This window comes from Malaclemys terrapin, chromosome 8 (genome assembly GCF_027887155.1).
Source record: "Malaclemys terrapin pileata isolate rMalTer1 chromosome 8, rMalTer1.hap1, whole genome shotgun sequence".
Classification (NCBI taxonomy): domain Eukaryota; kingdom Metazoa; phylum Chordata; order Testudines; family Emydidae; genus Malaclemys; species Malaclemys terrapin.
Genome location: NC_071512.1, coordinates 6,198,539 through 6,217,868, shown reverse-complemented (window position 1 = coordinate 6,217,868; position 19,330 = coordinate 6,198,539). Strand labels below are relative to the sequence as shown.

General features: G+C 49.7%; 1 protein-coding gene across 7 annotated transcripts in view; it reads right to left on the bottom strand.

Moving 5' to 3' along the window:
- The window catches only part of TNIP1 (TNFAIP3 interacting protein 1), a 44,694-nt gene extending 32,417 nt beyond the window's left edge, over window positions 1–12,277 (bottom strand). For 6 of the 7 annotated variants that reach the window (XM_054037583.1, XM_054037586.1, XM_054037588.1 and 3 more), the window contains exon 1: window positions 8,234–8,323. The gene's annotated coding sequence lies outside the window, so the exon portion shown is untranslated. Of the gene's footprint in view, window positions 1–8,233; window positions 8,324–12,200 lie in introns of those variants that run through there. The other variant, XM_054037584.1, reaches the window with a different exon arrangement.
- Window positions 12,278–19,330: the final 7,053 nt, after the last annotated feature.

Genomic DNA, 19,330 nt, shown 5'->3' with positions numbered 1-19,330 from the left:
CCTGGCACTCCTGTGAAATTGAGACTGAAGCCCCTCCCCACGGGCAGAGCCAGGAAGCAGGTGTGCCAAGCCTCGGGAGTCACTGGCACAGCACACAGGAAAAACGCTACTCCGCGTCAGCCGATCCTTATGCAGAGCAGGGGTTTTCCTTCTTGCAACACAAGACCGTCCAGGGCACCCAGGAACCCATGGCTTGAAAGCAATCTCCCGAACTCTGGCAGCACACTTGGTGTTCCAAAGGGCACCTGCTGAGGACAGCAACTCTCTCCTCAGAATGAAAGCAAAAGCACTTCAGCCTTATTTACTGGAAAGCAGCTAACTACAATACAGATGTGCCGTCTGTGGCCAGGACCGTAGATACCGCAGGGGCTACAATCGGTTGAGGTCTCAGTGAGAACTCCAGTAGTTCCGTAGTCCACATACAAGTATTCTACAAATAGCTCTCACACCCACCCACCTAACCCCCCTGGGTATGTACTTGGCTGGCTACCATGGGCGCACGGATATTTTTAGCACACTAGTTCAAACAGCTCTAGCGCAGGTCTGTTTTCCCATGCTGGGAAGCACACTCCCAGCTGTCGTGTAGACATACCCTTGGAGGTGAAGCCGGGGGGGGGGAAGCGCGTGCCAGAAAACTTACAGGGTGGGGAGTTGCTTGGGAGAAGGGACTTTCCTGAATGAGGAGCTGAACCTGGAGAACAAAATCCAGATTGTACTACACTGAATTCAGCCTAGAGTTTGGGTAACTCCTGGCCGGCTGCCCGCAGAGACCATGCCAGAGTTTTATTGACCATAAGAGCTGCTTGGAAAACAACTATTCCAAGGTTTCAAAAAACAAGGTTTCAAAATGTGTTTTCATTCTGATCCGGAATGAAACCAAGACCTTTGGACTTTTTTTTATTTGGGGGGGGAGGGGGGAATAAGAGGGAGAGAGAGAGACCCCAGAATAGCCCCTAGCCTAGTAGTTCTAGTCCCCGTTCTACCTGCTTCACAGCAGGGTCTCCTACCTCCCCAGCTGAGCGCACTAACCGCTGGGCTATTCTGGTCTCGGTCTCTGGGTAGGTCTACACTGGAGCTGAAGGAGATGGAATTTCCAGCTTGAGCAGACATACCCAGGTTAGTTCTGATAAAGCAAGCGTGGAGTGGGGGGGAAAAGTGCAGTGTAGCCCTGATGGAGTGAGCTGCAGGCTAGCCTAGTTGTCCTGTGTATGTACTTAGGGTCTCTTACCGGACTGTCCTCGGGCATCCCGCTGCCCAGGGCTACACTTCTGTTTTTTGTGAACCAGCTCAATAGCAGAGGTCTGTCTACTCAAGCTGGAAATTACCCCATCCGGCTCCAGGGTAGGCGTACCCTCGGTCTAGAAATTCCATCCCAGACCCAAGGAAACTTCCCAATGAAATTTGTGTCCAAACAGATACGTTTCCACATAACATTTCGGTTTTGATGAAACAACGTTTGTCCCTGGAAAAATGGTTCGTCAAATTTTTTTCCAGCTCTTCTTGTAACTCCCCTGGGGTAGTGACCATGCAGGGGGCAGGTTTGTTAGCAAGCAGGAAAGCCATTGCTCTGATAGGTGCCTGCTAGAAGCAATTACCAGCCACTTATTAGCCAGAGACCAATGCAAAGGAGCACCGGTAGTGAGATTTTAGCAGCAGTGCCCGGATGAGAAGCTAAACCCCTTCTGTGGAGTGATTTTCTTTTTTGCAGGATGCTGTCCTTGGATGCTGCTCGGGGACCCCATCCTCTTCTGGGAAGATGAGTTCTCTCTACTAATCTACCCTTTCCTTAAACCCAGTATTTTAATTTTGCTTTCCACGCAGCAACAGTACCTGCCTCAGCTGCTGATCAGTTTTCCAAAGCAGCAGAATAAACTGACATGCTTTCCCAGCAGCCTTCAAAGCTCCAAACAGCAGCATTTAAAATGAAGTAGAACTTGTTAAGTGTACTCTGCTGCTGCTTGAGAAAACTCTGAGCCGCAACAGTGGCAGTGAAGCTGCCAGCAGACTCAGGAAGTCAGCAGGGAACCGAATCCCATTTGCAAAGTTATCTTCAGAACCAGAATAGAAATCTTATTTTAAATAAGAGCTGAAATTCTGTAGAAACTGATGGCTTAGCTCCTCTATGCTCTCTTCACTCACCGGGCAATGTTTCGTACCCACCACTGGCAAGTGAAACTTCAAGCCCTGTGCAAAACTTGTTTTCTGCGGGTCAGGCTGAAGGGCTATTATAGGATCAGCTCAGCCCATAGCGCTACAAGAAGAAAAGGCCATTAAAGACTCACTTCCCTTCCTGTCACTTATTTTGCCTTTTCAAATACTGTTCTGAGCTCTGGATGAGAAATCTTGCATGTGTGTCACTGCTTCCAGAGCTCCCAGAATAAACGCCATGGATCAAGCTATCTGGGATGCACACCAACTCCAGCATCCCATAACTGTCTTTGCAGGAGGTAACAAACAATAACTCCATTTAGCGACAGCTGAGGCTGCTCCAAGATATACCCCCTCCACCCAAAACCTGAGAAGCACAGAAATAAGAAGATAAGGGGAAGGACTTGTGCATTCCCTTCCACATTCATCTTGCTTCCAATGCTGTCAATAACACACTCCAGCACTGCATAAGGCTCTCACTTCCATCTCCAATGGATACCCAAAAGCAATACCCAAGAGTCACCCAGCTCACTCTCTAAAGAGCGCTTAACAGTGACCTCAGATGCATCTAGGATCCATCCTTTCAGCACATCTGACTATCCAACACGCCACATGTTGCGGGAGTTATTCTGCCTTGACACTGCTGAGGTCACCATATGATGCAGCTGTGTCATGATACAGCTCCAGCTTTTCAGGTGTGGTTCCAGGTACATTAGTAAACAGATCAGTTTTCCCATAGATATTGTTATACCTACATTTAGAAGTGTGATTGCTAAGCTGCAGGAAATTGAATGTTAGATTAATAACCAAATAGCTTTCTGAGGATGGCAGGGGAACAGACCTCCCTACCCCAGCGCTGATGAGGTGCTCATTCACTCACCCCTAATATTGTTACAAAACATGTATGCAGTGCTGGAAATGTACACTACGCTTTATAAATATAGAGAGGCATGTTCCTGGGCTAGAAGAGCTTACAATAGCTGGAGCACGTGCCATTCGGTCGCTAAATGCTTTCCAGATTATCTCAGAGAAAGCATCTTTATAATTCAGGAAGCACCGTGGGATTAGGGGTGGGGGCTGGGCCAAACTGCATGTGTGTGTTATTATATAAATGAGTATTATTATGAACCGGCAATTTGGTAGGCACACCAGCCTGGCCCTGGTTTCCTGGACATAAGACAAGAAAAATGACTGACAAAGCTTGCTCTGTTCATTGTAAACTCTGCGGAGTGGGGATTGTCTTTTTGTTCTGTGTTGCTCAAACTTTTCCCACAGGACAGAGCATATCTTAACAGAGAGACTGGCTGCCGAACACCTCCCGTCCCATTTGGGACCACACAACATCCCTGGGGTCACTACAACACTTGCTTACATGAGAAAGTAAAACTAGAAGGACTGCATGTATCTCAGAGAATCAAATACATGTAGGGTTGGAAGGGACCTTGAGAGGTCATCTAGTTCAGCCCCCTGCACTGAGACAGGACCAAGTAAACCTAGACCATCCCTGATAGGCGTTTGTCCAACCTATTCTCAAAAACCTCCAATGACGGGGATTCCACAACTTCCCTTGGAAGCCTACTGCAATATTTAACAAGTCTTATAGTTATGAAGTTTTTCCTAATATCTAACCTAAATCTCCCTTGCTGCAGATTAAGTCAATTGCTTCTTGTCCTACCTTCAGTGGACATGGGGAACTGATCGTCCTCTTTATAACAGCCCTTAACATATATGAACACTTATCAGGACTCCCCTCGGTCTTCTTTTCCTCGGGGCAAAACAGGCTGAGTTTTTTTTAAAGCTTTCCCCAGAGGTCAGGTGTTCTCAACATTTTATCTTTTTTGTTGCTGTCCTTTGTACACTCTCCAATTTGTCCACATCTTTCTGAAAGGCACCAAGAACTGGACACAATACTCCAGCTAATGCTGAGCAAAGCAGGACAATTATCTCTCATGCTTTACTTACTACACTCCTGTGAACACACCCCAGAATGATAATCAGCTTTTTTCACAACTGCATCATATTGTTGTCACATATTCAATGTGTGATCCACTCTTGCATCTGAAGAAGTGAGGTTCTTACCCACGAAAGCTTATGCTCCCAGTACTTCTGTTAGTCTCAAAGGTGCCACAGGACCCTCTGTTGCTTTTTTACAGATTCAGACTAACACGGCTACCCCTCTGATACTTGATCCACTCTAATCTCCAGACCCTTTTCTGCAGACCAATTCTCCAATTTATCAAGGTCATTTTGAATTCTAAACCTGTGTTCCAAAATGCTTCCAATCCCTCCCAGCCTGGTGTCACATGCAGATTTTATAAGCATACTCTCTGTTCCAAGTCATTAATAAAATATTGAATAATACTGGACGTAGGACAGACCCCTGCAGGACCCCACTAGAAATATCCCCCTAGTTTGACAGAGAACCATTAATAATTACTCTTTGAGTATGGTCTTTCAACCACCTTATAGTAATTTCATCTGGACTAGTTTGCTTATGAGAATGTCATGAAGGTCTGTGGCAAACGCCTTACGAAAAACAAGATACATTATGTTTACTGCTTCCTCCCATCCACCAGGCCAGTTACCAGGTCAAAAAAGGAAATTAGGTGGATCTGGCATGATTTGTTCTTTACAAAACCATGTTGTCTATTCCTTATAACTCTATTATCCTCTAGGTGTTTACAAATGGATTGCTTAATAATTTGTTCCCGTATCTTTCCAGGTATCAAAGTTAAAGGCTGACTGGTCTATAATGCCCACTCCCTGGGTCCTCTTTCTTCCCCTTTTCAAAGATAGGTCCTATGTTTCCCATCTCCAGTCCTCTGGGACCTCAACCCATCATCCATGAGTTGTTGAAGATGGTTCCGAGATTGCTTCAGCTAATTCCTTAAGTAGTCAAGAGTGAATTTCGTCAGGTACTGCCGACTTCAATACATTTAACTTACCTAAATATTCTTTAACCTGTCCTGGCTTATGTCCGTCCCCCTTGTTGTTAATATTAATTATGCATCTGGTCACAATTAAACTTTTTGTAAGTGACGAGTGAAGTAAAATAGGCATTAAACACCTCAGCCTTCTTGATGTCATCAGCTATTGGTTCTCCTTACTTGCTGAGTAGTGGGCCTACACTTTCCTTCATCTTTCTCTCGCTCCTAATGTATTTATAGAACCTTTTCTTATTGCCTGTTATGTCCCTTGCTAGGCACAACTCATTTGGTGCTGTAGACGGATATTGTCCCTACATGCGTGTGCTATTCTTTTGTATTCATCCTTAGCAATCTGTCCATGTCTCCACTTTTTGTAGGATTCCTTTTTGATTCTCAGTTTATTAACTGATGGAGCCATATTGGCCTCTTACTATACTATTCTTCCCATCTTTCCTTCACATTGGGATAGTTCACTGTTGTGCCATTAATACTGTCTCCTTGAGAAAATGCCAGCTTTCCTGAACACGTTTACCTTTCGATTTTCTTCCCATGGGACCTCACCTACCAGTTCTCTGAGTGCATTAAAGTCTGCTTTCTTTGAAGTCCATTGTCCTTATTCCCTTGCTCTCACGCCTTCCTTTCCTTAGGATAATGCAATCTATCATTTCAAGATCACTTTCACCCAAACTGCTTTCCACCTTCAGATTTGCAAACAATTCCTCCCTGGTAGCCAGAATCAAATCTAAAATGGCTGTCCCTCTGGCTACTTCCTCCACCTTCTGAAACAAGAAGTTGTCCACAATACATTCCAATAACTTATTGGAGATTTTGTGTTTTGCCATATTACTTTTCCAGCAGATAAGTGGATAGTTAAAGTCCCTCATTACCATTACAACCTGGTAATATTTTTAGTTGTCTTTGTGTGATGCGGGAGCTGGAAGCAAGGAGAGATGCCAGCCCCATATGACCAGCTAGCTGTCTGGACCACTAGCAAGCACTCTGTGAACCACTGATGGTCCATGGACTACACGGCTCAGTAACCTTTGATCTAACCCAAAAAGGCAATCAGCAAGTTATATTTTCCTAGGGCTCATCTTTGCCTTTCAGTCAAAGCCAGGTAAATGCAAATCTGGAAAGGTAAACTACAGGGAGAACATCTTTCAAAGATCAGCTAGGACATTGTTCTTTGAAATCACAACTGGATTGACCATTGAGAAATTTCTCCCCCCCCCATCCCACCATCAAATCCTTTGATTACAGCACACAGAACCAGGTGTCTGCCAGACACTCTTCTAAGGCTAGTTCTGAGGCCTTCCAGGCACGACGCTCTCTTTGTCATCTGGCCAATCTGTGACAAGGTTGGCAGAGAAGGCTGTGGCTAGCGATCAGCTCAGAGGATGGGTGGTCAGGCCTCCTCGATGTGAGCGAGGCAAGTCATTTCTCTGAGGATCAGTGTCTCCATCCATACAGCAGGGATAATACTACGTATCATTATCTCAGGGTTGTTGCAAGGTTTATCTAATGCATGTCCGTAACGTCCACGGAGACCCTTGGATTAAAAATAGCGTGTGCGAGCAGGAGGTCAATATTACCTGGGGAGCAGCACAGGCTGCAGGGACTCACCAGGGAGCCTCAAATGGCTCCTGGGAATGGGTAAATTTCTCTTCCTGAAGCTGCTATTATGCCAGACACTGTCCCCAAGACAGAGCTGTAAATGGCATCTGTAATCAGCAGCACCCCAGCTCCCAGCACACCCCCAAGGTCCACACTGTGCATGGACAGCGCAGTAAGTGCACAGGCAGCATGCAACGCCCCCACACCTTACCACATGCACGCAGTGCCTTAGGGGGGCACTCCAGGGAGTGCGGCACTGCCGGGGATCTTTGGGGTGAATGGGCTGGCAGGGCGATGTCTCATCATTTGCCAGGTGGGCATGGCACCTCAGCCTTTCCACCGCAGGTCCATGAATCCTCCAGGCCCGCTCAGAAAGAGTGAGTCACTTGGTACCGGAGTGGGGGGGTTGCACAGGACATGTCTGGAGAGCCGCCGAGAGGGCAGGGGGGTGGCTTTCCACACACGCCCCGGCCTCCATGGCACCGAACCCATGATCAGTCCTGTGTGAACACCACCCCACCGCTCCGGGGAAGCGGAGCAGAGTGAGACTTCCAACAACCCCCCCAGCCCCTCTGCAAGCACAACATTCCGGGGGGGGGGGGGGTCACCACCTCCATTCCCACACCTATGGGGCTTCCTTCCCAGGAGTCCCACAGTAGGGGGGAGGTGCGGGGGTGGGGGGGCGCAGCACTTGGGAAAGCAAAACGCCTCCAGAGACAGACAAGCTGCTGGGGGCCAGAGAGGGAGGGAGGGAGGGAGAAGAGAGAGAAGCCTGAGCTGTCAAGCCCCGGTGTGCTTTACAAACATTCCGCTCTAGTCTCCCAGCCCAGCCCCCCAAGCAGTCCAGACCAGCCCCCCCAGCAGAGGGGATGCAGACCGCCCAGCCCAGCCCCCCAGCAGCCCAGGCCAGCCCCCCAGCAGAGGGGATGCAGACCGCCCAGCCCAGCCCCCCAGCAGCCCAGGCCAGCCCCCCAGCAGAGGGGATGCAGCCAGGCCAGGCCAGCCCAGCCCCCCCAGCAGCCCAGGCCAGCCCCCCGGCAGAGGGGATGCAGACCGCCCAGTCCCCCAGCAGAGGGGATGCAGCCAGGCCAGTCCCCCAGCAGCCCAGCCCAGCCCAGTCCCCCAGCAGCCCAGCCCAGCCCAGCCCCCCAGCAGAGGGGATGCAGCCAGGCCAGCCCCCCAGCAGCCCAGCCCCCCAGCAGAGGGGATGCAGCCAGGCCAGCCCCCCAGCAGCCCAGCCGAGGGGATGCAGCCAGCCCAGCCCCCCAGCAGCCCAGCCCAGCCCCCCAACAGAGGGGATGCAGCCAGCCCAGGCCAGCCCCCCAGCAGAGGGGATGCAGCCAGCCCAGCCCCCCAGCAGCCCAGCCCAGGCCAGCCCCCCAGCAGAGGGGATGCAGCCAGCCCAGCGCAGCACAACCCCGAACGGCGGAGCCAGGCAGCAGCGCCCCTCCCCGGGGCTGGCCGCAGCGGGGCTGGCCGCGAGAGAGGCCCGGGCCCGGGCCCATTGGCAAGCGGGGGGAGGGTCGGGTCGGGTCTCGTCCTACCTGGGAAGGGGCAGCCCGGCTCTGCCGGCGGCGCGCGCTGGGACATCTCAGCCCCTGGCTCGCTCGCTCGCGGCGGGAGGAGGAAGTGTGAGTCAGCACCGCCTCCCCTGGAAATTCCCACCCGTGATTGACGGGGCTGAGCGCGAACCAGCAACGCCCCCCCGCCCGCCCCCGCCCCCGCCATGGCACGCCGCAGGTCGGCTGCCCGCAGCAGGCAGGGGGAGATCTGAGCTGAGAGGGCAAGAGGGGGTGGGGGAAGGGCAGGGGGGGGCTGTGGGGAGGCGGTGGGGTGGGGTGGGGGCGGACACAGCCGCAGGAAGGCAGTGGCAGAGGGTGCGGTGCGGGCAAGGGAAAGAGAAAGCAGCGAGACAAAAGGACGGGAGGGACCACCAGGAAACTACAGGAGCGGTCTGGACTGACACCCCCGTGCCCCTCCGCATCGGGGTTGTGCACTGTCAGGTTCTGGAGCGGTCTGGACTGACGGCCCCATGCCCTACAGCATCGGGGTTGTGCACTGTCAGGTTCTGGAGCGTTCTGGACTGACGGCCCCATGCCCTACAGCATCGGGGTTGTGCACTGTCAGGTTCTGGAGCGTTCTGGACTGACGGTCCCATGCCCTGCAGCATCGGGGTTGTGCACTGTCAGGTTCTGGAGCGTTCTGGACTGACGGTCCCATGCCCTGCAGCATCGGGGTTGTGCACTGTCAGGTTCTGGAGCGTTCTGGACTGACGGCCCCATGCCCTGCAGCATCGGGGTTGTACACTGTGATGTTCTGGAGCATTCTGGATTGACAGCCCCATGCCATGCAGCATCCGGCTTGTATGTGGTGACATTCTGGAGCATTCGGGGCTGATGGCCCCATGTCCTGCAGATTGTACACTGTGGTGTTCTGGAGCATTTGGGACGGACAACCCCATGTCCTGCAGCATAGGAGTTGTACACTGTGATGTGCTGTAGCATTCGGGGCTGATGGCCCCATGCCCTATGGGATCACTCGCCTGAGCTGTAGCGTGCTGGATCATAGCTACAGAACACTGCCATTGCATTTATAACACAAAGAGGAGGAAGAGGCAACCAGTCTTATCTCCCTAAATGTCCCTTCCTAAATTTAGCCCTCGAATGGAGTCTTCGAGTCACTGATCCCACCTTGGCTATCTGTGAAGGGGGAACGGGCAGGGAGGGAGGCAGAAGGCTGATCGTCTTTCTCAAGTGATTACATACGTGGAGGGGGATTTCCACTCCTGGATGGAAGTGGGTACCGCCACAGTTGTGCCTGCAGTGAACGTTGGGCTGCTCATAATCTGCCGCTTCCTCTCAGTCGCTCCAACCCACAGAATTGTTCAGAAAGAAAAAAAAAAACCCTTTAAGCCTGCGTCCGATTCTATTAATATTTACTATTTGTATTGCCATAGCCAGCAGCAGCCCCGGACTGCCCAAGGACCAGGACACCACGGTATGAACGCAGAACAAAAAGGTGGGCTTTGCCCCGCATGTTAGATGCCTACTGGCTGGCTGCTTGCATCTGGCAGTATCAGTAATCATTACGGGACACTTAAGCACGGTGGGCTTTGTGATTTGCAGGGTGCCAAAGGAGAGCAGGTCCCATGCTGATGATATAACTCAATGTGCAGCAGCAGTCAAAAAACCAGAAGGTTAGGAACCATTAGGAAAGGGATAATCAGGCAGAGAATATCATAATGCCACTGTATAAATCCATGGTACACCCACCCCTTCAATACTGGATGCAGTTCTGGTTGCCCCATCTCAGAAAGGATCTATTAGAATTGGAAAAGGTTCAGAGAAGGGCAACACAAATGATTAAGGGTTTGGGACAGCTTCCAAAGGAGAAGAGATTAGAAAGAGGGGGCAGTTTTCAGCTTGGAAAAGAGACGACTAAGGGGGGTTATGATAGAGGGCTATAAAATCGTGACTGGTGTGGAGAAGGTGAACAAGGGAGTGTTATTTACCCCTTCACAGAACACAAGAACCAGGGGTCACCCAATGAAATTAATAGGCAGCAGGTTTAAAACAAACAAAAGGAAGTACTACTTCACACAACGCACAGTCAATCTGTGGAACTCCTTGCCAGGGGATGCTGTGAAGCCCGAACTTATAATGGGGTTAAAAAATTAGATAAGTTTACAGAGGATACATCAATGGCTATTAGCCAAGATGGGCAGGGATACAAACCCATGCTGTGGGTGTCCCTAGCCTCTGACTGCCTGAAGCTGGGACTGGATGATGGGGGATGGATCACTTGATGATTACCTGTTCTGTTCATTTTCTCTGAAGCACCCGGCATTACTAGAGGGGGAACTCTGTGCAGCTGTCAGCAAGGACCCCATGGTTCTGGGGAGGGGAGAATCAGAACAGAAATGCTGGGCCGTTAGGTGAATGCTCTTATGCCAGTGAGCGTCCCAAGTTTGGATCTCAGGACATCACAGACTCAGAGGTGGAACCCCCTGCCAGACTGGGGAGATGAAAGTGGAGCACGGGGCGCATAGAGGTGCAAAACCCCATTCTTAAAGTTTTCACAAGTGCATTACACAGATGTAGACACAGCATTCCGCTGGCTAGAGGATGGTCACTGTGTTTCCTTAGAATGCCAGAGACCCACTGCTTCGTTTCACAATGACCATACATTTGCCTAGCCTTGTAACTCTGCCGGACTCCCCTTGATATCAAGGGGAGCTGTGCAGGAAGGTCAAGAGCGCGGCGTGGCAGGAGAGGCACGCCTATGTACAGCGCAAAGAGCCGCTCCGGAGTTGCTTTCCTGGCAGCTCAGACGGCGAGAATTCCCCAGCCTTTATTGCCTAGGGGAGAGTCAAGCCAGCTGGCCTTTTGAGCTGTTTGTTCTCATCATATATTGGAAAACCAACATCGAAATATATTTCCTTATCACATTCTTACCCCCACCCCACCCCCGGCACCTCGCTTCTGTTATTGTAGGGCTGCTTATGAGCAACGATGGTGGGTCATGACAGGAAAAAAAGAGCCAGTGACAACTGCAGGGAATGTTCCCATTTTTGCACAATATTGCCTAGATTTTCACATACGCTGGACCTGCTGCTCCATTTAATGATTAGCCATTTTTTGCCAGTAAGGTGCGAGGGACTATACCTAGCAGGCTGTGGAACAAGCAGCGGACCCACACTGCAAGCAGAGAAGTTGACCCATTCCCCCATAGCTTTCAGCCTGTGCACCTCTTTGCTGACTTGTGTGGCAACTCCTACTAGCCCATGGGGGGCTCTCCCGGAAGCCTGCCTGTACACTTCAATCCAGCCCTACAGCATGGTCAGCCATTCCAGTCTTGGGTTCCCGCAGCACACTGCTCATGCACCACAATCACTTTTTGGAAACTGGAGGATTCAGGTAACACCGGAGAACACGGTCATTAAAATACGTTACAAGGGGTAAGCTCTGTGGCCCAGGCCCTCAATGCTCTAAATAGAACAATGCCTTAAAATATTCTATGGGGTTTAATTTCACAGCTTAGCATGTTCTAAGGTTTTGGGACTCTCGTGTCCTGCATTTTAAACCAGTGCAGGAAATGTAAATGCCTATGTTTGATAGCTGAATATACCACCCAGGCGCGCCGTGCACCCAGGCATCTATGGACCCTGGGACTGAAAAACGGTCAAATTATCCCTGCTTCTCCTAGACCAACTGGTGCTCATTTTGTTCTGTTTTTTGTTTTGTAAGCCAGCAGAAAGCCTGGAGGCAAAGCTAAATACAGCCATATTGAGCCACAAAGGGGCTTGTTTTTAAGCTAATGTCTCAGCCTGCAAACAAATAGCCTAACGCAGACTGTAAAAACGCTGGTCTATTTCTGTCAAAGAGAGAGAAAGAGGTGTCGTGTCTCTATCTCCATAGTTCTAGAATCTTGATTTACAGCCTCCCGACTGACTCTTCTCCATTTCATCTTATCTACCACCTGCTCTGGCTAAAAGAACCTTTGGTTACTCACCCAGGTAGGGCCAGGGGAGCTGGCGATAGAGAGACCCTTCAGTCCAGCCTCTGGGTTGTTAAGCGAATACAGGAAGGAGAGCCCAGCTGAGTTTACTTTTAGGCAGGAGAAGGGGAATTCCCCATGATGAGGCCCCAGGCAGCTGGAGTGGTTTTGATAAGGAGCCACACACAGCGAGAAGAGCTCTCCTGCATCTGTCCTCATGAAGAGGGGGCGGTACCCCACTTATTAGTTAGTACTTGCAGCTTGGAACCACAGAACAATGATTCAGTTATGGAATCCTAGGAAGGCTAATGAGATCATCCAGTTCCTGCCTGGCCACCGGAAGATTGTTCTCTTTCCCACATGCCCATATGTTTAGTGACTTTCCTAGGAAGCCTGTTTAGTGTTACTAGGAAATACTTCCTACTGGCCAGCCTGCCTTGTCCTCCCTAGCCAGTGATCAGCGCATCCCTCACTGTCCCATCAGCCTCAGCAGCGGTGAAGTCAAGTGGGCCAGTGGTACTATTTTGAAGGCAGGGGGAATAGATGCCAGCCCTGCAGTTGTTCCAGATAAACCACGGTGGAGTGGTTACCAAGTTCTTTGACAGTCTGCTCCATGGCTGGAACTGGCTGGTGCTGGAATAAACGTGGAAGACTCAGAGTCTTTTCCATTTTAGAGATTGATCCCAACTCTCCAGGGGGCCTTCGACGGAGGCCATAACGTTACGTCGGTTATAGTGCAGAACGCTGCTCTGACAGCATGGACTTTGTATTCCTCCGATTCCCTCATTCGACAAGTCAAAGGATGATGGGAGGAGCAAGTTCTGCTGTCAGGTACACGCACGCAGACCCACTGATTCCAGCAGCCTTGTCTATACTAGCAAAATGACTGCTTGTACTATATAACAGCTGTTGCACTGACCTAAGCACCGATGTAGACAGTGCTCTTACCACGGTATCATGCAAATACGCTCCGAATATGTCCTGGCAGTAAAAACGCCAGAGCCCCATCTCCGCTGGAGGCCAAGCTCTCTGATAGTATAACTCTGCTCATGTCAAGGGACTCCGAGCACCGAGAAGCTGCACCATTGCTGGCTCCTGCTCTATTGTGAGCATTTGTTTTTCTATTCTAGATGCACCCGGTGCAGGGCACACCACTATAACTGACAGCAGAATCTGGAGAGACCAGGTGGGTGAGGTGGTATCTTTTATTGAACTATCTGGCTCAGTTTTTCTAGCTGCCCGCCCTGCATCTTCTACCTGGCATCAGAAATTCAGGCTGTGTTCTCCCAGCTCATTACATCACCTTACTTCTAGAATTAAGGGGACAACTTGACTGATCCTGCATGAGGTTTGCTCCCCTATTGGCATTACTGTATCTGGCTTTGGCACTTGGAACAAGAGCAAATTTGCACTGGTTTAGTTATATCTGTTTAGTTAAACTGGTGCACACATAGGCTGCACACACTATGGCTAGGTCTACACTATGCGGGAGGAGGTGGGGGGTGGTCGACCTAAGATATTCAACTTCAGCTACATGAATAGCGTAGCTGAAGTTGCGTATTTTAGGTCAACTTACCTGGCTGTGAGGACGGCGGCGAGTCGACCGCTGCCGCTCCCCCGCCAACTCCGCTTCCGCCTCTCGCTGCGGTGGAGTTCCGGAGTTGACGGCAGAGCGATCAGGGATCGATTTTATCGCGTCTACACTAGACGTGATAAATTAATCCCCGATAGATCGATCGCTACCCACCGATCCAGCGGGTAGTGAAGACGTGCCCTTAGTTCAATTCAGAAGTGGCTTATTATGGTTTAGCTTAAACCTGTTCCTAATATCTCCTGCTAAACCAAAACTGACCTGGTGTAAACCAGAATCTCCCGCATTGCCTTTTGCACTAATTTATGTAGATCAGTTTAAAATGGCACCTTTCGTTAAACCGGTGCAACTCTGCATGCAGATGAGCCCTGAGTAACAAGACATCCTGCTGCTCCCTGTTTGCTTGCTCAGGTTAATTTTGTAATCCAAGCTCTCACCCTATACCAGTGGTTCCCAAACTTTAACAACCTGTGAAGTCAAGTCTCACGAACTCCTCCTAAAAATGAATATTTCCAGGGATTTTCTCTTTTACCTGAGTATAAATTATAAAAGCAGTGATCTTGGAAATATAAAATTTGTTTTTATGACATGTTTATTCACTCTATTATTATTTATCCTTACAGTATTTTTATTACATTATGAAAACGGCAACACTCTTCCAAGATCTCACTTTCGTAGCTTGTATCACTTTGAATAAGCCTGTTTCATCAAGGAGTATCAGATGTGAAACAGCATGAAGGTATTTAAGAAGCTTACTCAAAGTTCCTCCTACACAAGCATTCAGGTCTTGAGTAGTCCAGGCAAAACCACACGTTACAAAGCTTAAACTTGTTCTTCATAATAATTTTAAAAACAGTGCTAGGTGCCTATTTAATTTTAAAAACAGCAAAAAATATCCACCTCCCTTTCCATTTCTTATAAGGAGTCTTGAAATTTAAATCTCCTCAGTGTGACATATATGCTTGCTTTGATCTGCATAGCTCTTGGAAGTCCAAGGGACAGCTCTGTCCGCCATTAGGGAATTTTTCCCCAAGAACCCTCTGTAACATTTCGCGAACCCCCAGGGGTTCGCGAACCCCAGTTTGGGAACCACTGCCCTATAACTTTGTACAAGTGGAGGGGGGAGAGAGGGGTTGAGGACAAAGGTCAGGAATCAAATCCCAGACACAAGGCACAGGGGGGAGTGGCACAGGATCAAAGGCCGTGTGCTTTTCTAGGCCATTTTTGCACTTTGATCTGTGCAGGGCACCACATTTCTGACATCTCGGTGTCTACTGACATCAGAAGTGGGGTTTCGCTGCTCCTGTGGCTATAGTATTTACCAGTCCAGGCTGGTCTGTTTTGTTGCTTTGGTTGACAAAGGAAAGCAGAAGAACTGCGAGGATGACGCCTTCTGAGCTCAGGGAGGAAGCTCAGGCCACAGAAGGGGATTTCCAGAACATCAAGATCTGACTATGTAAATCATGCACTCAGATTACCCTGGCAGGATGAGAGGGCTCAGGGACAGCGTGCAAGGGAGAGGGATGAGTTGGAGATCAAGTAGGATGGAGGCAGGAGTTGAGAGGGAAAGAGAGGAAGGCTACAGAGAGAAGGAGAGTGAACCATTGAGGAGGTGAGAGAGGGAGAGAAGAGGTGTGGAGGGGAGAAGTGATAATGGGAGGAGAGGAAGGGGACAGGGCTATTGGAGAGAAGAAGAGAATAGAGTTAAGGTAGGCAATTGTTTCTCCATACCTTTTGCAGCCCACAGCCTGTGGAATGCACCAATCTATTTAGACTCATGCCTAAAGGCAGCTTCCTCCATGACCCATTCCACCGTGCTGGGGCTTTTACCCTTTCATTTAATCAAATAACTTCCCCCACTTCCCAGAACGTGTACCAAGGATCTCCACTACCCATCCATCCATCCATCCATCCATCCATCAGCTTTGGTGGCACGATCAGATTGTCAGTGATGGACATAAACTAAATATCCAGCCAGATTACCTTCAGGACCTAGCCAGAGATGGAGCTGGGTGGTGTTCCATCAGCAAGGAGGTCATTATTCCCTTCCCGTTATTGTAGGTACACAAGACCATTTGGTGGCTAACAAGAACTGTGAAACCAAGATGAGGCACATGTCATGGCCAATTCTATGGGCCACATTCTGGTGTAAACTGGTGTAGCTCCAGTGATGGCAACAGAGCCACACCAATATGCAGTAACAGAGAATTTGATCCTAAGAGATCTCAGATCCTGTTTTGCTTTGCTTTAGCCTTTAGCTATTTCAAGCCTAAATTTTCAAGGCCAGTAACACACATTCTCTATAACCCCACAGACTCAGAACTGTTTGCCATCAAATTGCCTTTAACTAGACACAACGACAAGAAACGATCAGCAATCATCATCTGCTGGAATGTCAGCACCGCAGAGATGAGCAGGTTCCCGGGACAGCCCATTGTGGGTGCGGAAGGGGGTTTGTCCCATGCACTGAGCAAATTAGACAGTAGAGACACAACTGAAAGAGTAACACAATGGCATAACATGGTCATGCCTTTACCAGGTTTCTGCGGCAATACTTCTCTGCAAATAACCGGGCCTCGTGGCCAACACACCTCCAGCATGGACGTCAACTTGGGACCCAACTCTGGTTTCCATCCACTGTCTCTGGTGAGATCAGGCCCCTTTCTGCACAAGTCATTTCCATTAAAACTGGTACAGGGAGTTTCATGTGAAAACAGGAGTCAAGAAGGGTTGTCAACCCTCCAGGATTGTCCTTGGAGTCCAACCAAACTTGGCAACCCTAGAATCAAGACTGTTGTTTCCTCCTTATCTGTCTAGTTCAGGGGTCGGCAACCTTTCAGAAGTGGTGTGCCAAGTCTTCATTTATTCACTCTAATATAAGGTTTCGCGTGCCAGTAATACATTTTAACGTTTTTAGAAGGTCTCTCTCTATAAGGCTATATTATATAACTAAACTATTGTTGTATGTAAAGTAAATAAGGTTTTTAAAATGTTTAAGAAGCTTCATTTAAAATTAAATTAAAATGCAGAGCCCCCCGGACAGGTGACCAGGACCCGGGCAGTGTGAGTGCCACTGAAAATCAGCTTGCGTGCCACCTTCGGCACGCGTGCCAGAAGTTGCCTATCCATGGTCTAGTTTGGGAGGGCTGAAAAGCTAGAGAAAAACAAACAAAAATAACCTATTCACTCCGCGCCTTGTACAGAGAAACATACTGAAAACACTGCTCAAAAACCCAGCCTGCTGGTGTTCTAGTGCACTCAGATTTCTCCAAAGCAGCACAGTCGGTTTAGGCCGGAAGACAGCAGTTTAATGAGGCCGCAGCATGGAATGTAGGGAGAGGGCTAGGCCCCAGAGCCATCCTCCCGCGGAGTACATTCGCCAGACCTCCCAGAGTCTGTCAGTGGCAAAGAGGACCTGAAATAGTCCTGGGAACTGACTCAGAGTGAAAGCTCATCCATTGGGACTCAAATCACTGGCTTTGGGGTTTTTCTAAGTGTTGCAACTAATGAAATGCAATTTTGCTTTGCCTGGAAACAATCCCTCACTGGCAGCGATGCTGCAGCAGAATGCAAAGCAGCTGTGTGCGTCTGGCCCTCTCTGTTCTCGTACTGGTACATGAACCCCTGGCCCTCGCAGACAGTTTCCTGTGGGAACACCAAAGGCCTCGTTTTCCTTGGAACGGGGGAGAGGGGGCAGACCCAGACCTGCATTCATATCTCACCCACGAGTCAGCTTTCGGGTGCTTCCCTTTTTTTATTCTACGCCCCCTCACTTCCTTCTATAGCGCTGTGGCTCTTAAACCATTAGAACAACTTTCCTGTTGCATTTATTTCTGTGTTTGACATGGCCCTTTTCATGTACTTACTGGAGGCAGGGGGAGAAGCTATTTGGGGTGTGACAGGCGAGAGAGGAAATACCACCTAGGACCGATGACACTTTCCTGGTTACAGGTGTCCATTAAATTACCAGAGATCGCCGTTTGCCTTCAGAACCACATAACGTAGTCAGGTGAGGTCCCGAGAAAGATTTCAAGGCTGGGAAAGTTCAACCCATGGAGTCTGAGCTCAGAACAGGCTCAGATCCAATGCATGATGGGAGAGAGAGGTGTACTGGAGGAACAGTCTGGAGACCTCTGGAGACCAGGGCTAAAATCCTAGATAGGTGAAGATGGCCTGGGTGCAAGGCATTTCGCCTTCAAATATCTCCATTTTTAAAGGTCTCACACACACACTCCCTCACCTGCAGACTTGGCCATGAGCCTCACAGGAGCGGGATAGCAGGAGCTGCAAGACAGGGATCTTGAACAAGAGTAGCAAGAAGTGCTGCCAGAGGGGGGATCAAGATGCATTTAAACCCTGGGCAGAGGAACCACTATGCTTGGCTCAGGCTGCTTCAATTAACCCTTCACTTTTAAAATCACCCAAAGACGTGACTTACCATCCCAACGCCACCCTGCTTTCTCTTGCAAGCACCATGCAGCAGAGCCTGTTCCTTCTCTAAGGCCTTGCACAGCACCAAGAAGATGGTCAGAAGTTAAATAAGATCACTTCTCCCCCCCCCACCTCCAATTTCCTGCACCGCAGAAAGTGCCAGTAGTTTACACAGCGACTGAGTTATCTTTTTGGTGCACAAGAAGTCAGTCTTAAAGCTTGGCGCCCAGAGGTTGTTACTCTCTCATTTCCTTGTCATTCGTTGCACGTGGGTGCTACTGCACTTTTGGTTTTGCACTCTGCTGGGAGTGTCATTCCAGTCAGCGGGAGAGGGAGCAGGAACCCTCTTGCATCACCAAAGTCTTCCCCACTCGTCCATGATGATGAACAAGGACAATTTTCGGGGGGGAGGAGGGGGCTGCCTGGGAAGTAGAGAAGAAGGTAGAGTTGGATTATTATTTCCCAAAGCACCAGAGGGGCGGGATAAAGAGGGAAAATACTCCAAATGCAGAATGAATCCTGTAGGATTGTGCTTGAGTTCCCCAAACCACTACAGCTCTCCTATTATTCTGGGAGGGGGGGAGGATGGGGACCCCATCTCCGACATTCTCCAGGCCATCAGGAATTGCTCCATCCTGGCTTGGGATGCTTTTAGGGGCTGCTGAGTTTCCCACAGTGATGGGACATGGATTGAATGGTCTAGGTCTGCATGGAGGCTCTTCGGAAATTCTGCCACCAGGGAGTGCTGGGGCAGCTCCACTCGCACTAATAGCAGTGGGAGCAGACATGGAGCTCGGGGTGTTAGGGTTAGTGAACATGGTAGTTACAATGATGATGGGTTGTTTCTTCTGGAGCTATAGCTAGTGGAGCTTCATTACCACAGCAGTAAGGGCCAGATAAGGACCTAGATCGATAGATGGATGCCCTGGGGCTAAACCATCAGTGGCAGGGGGGATGACAGAGAATCGGTGTTGCAAAGAGAGCCCCTTCGAGGAGGATTTCTCCCTCCTATCACTGAGTGACTTTGGTGTCCTCATCCACTTAACAGGGAGCAGCCAGGACTTGAATTCATAGCCACGCCCTCCCAGGGAAATTCCTCGCACATGAAAACAAAGACGCTGGT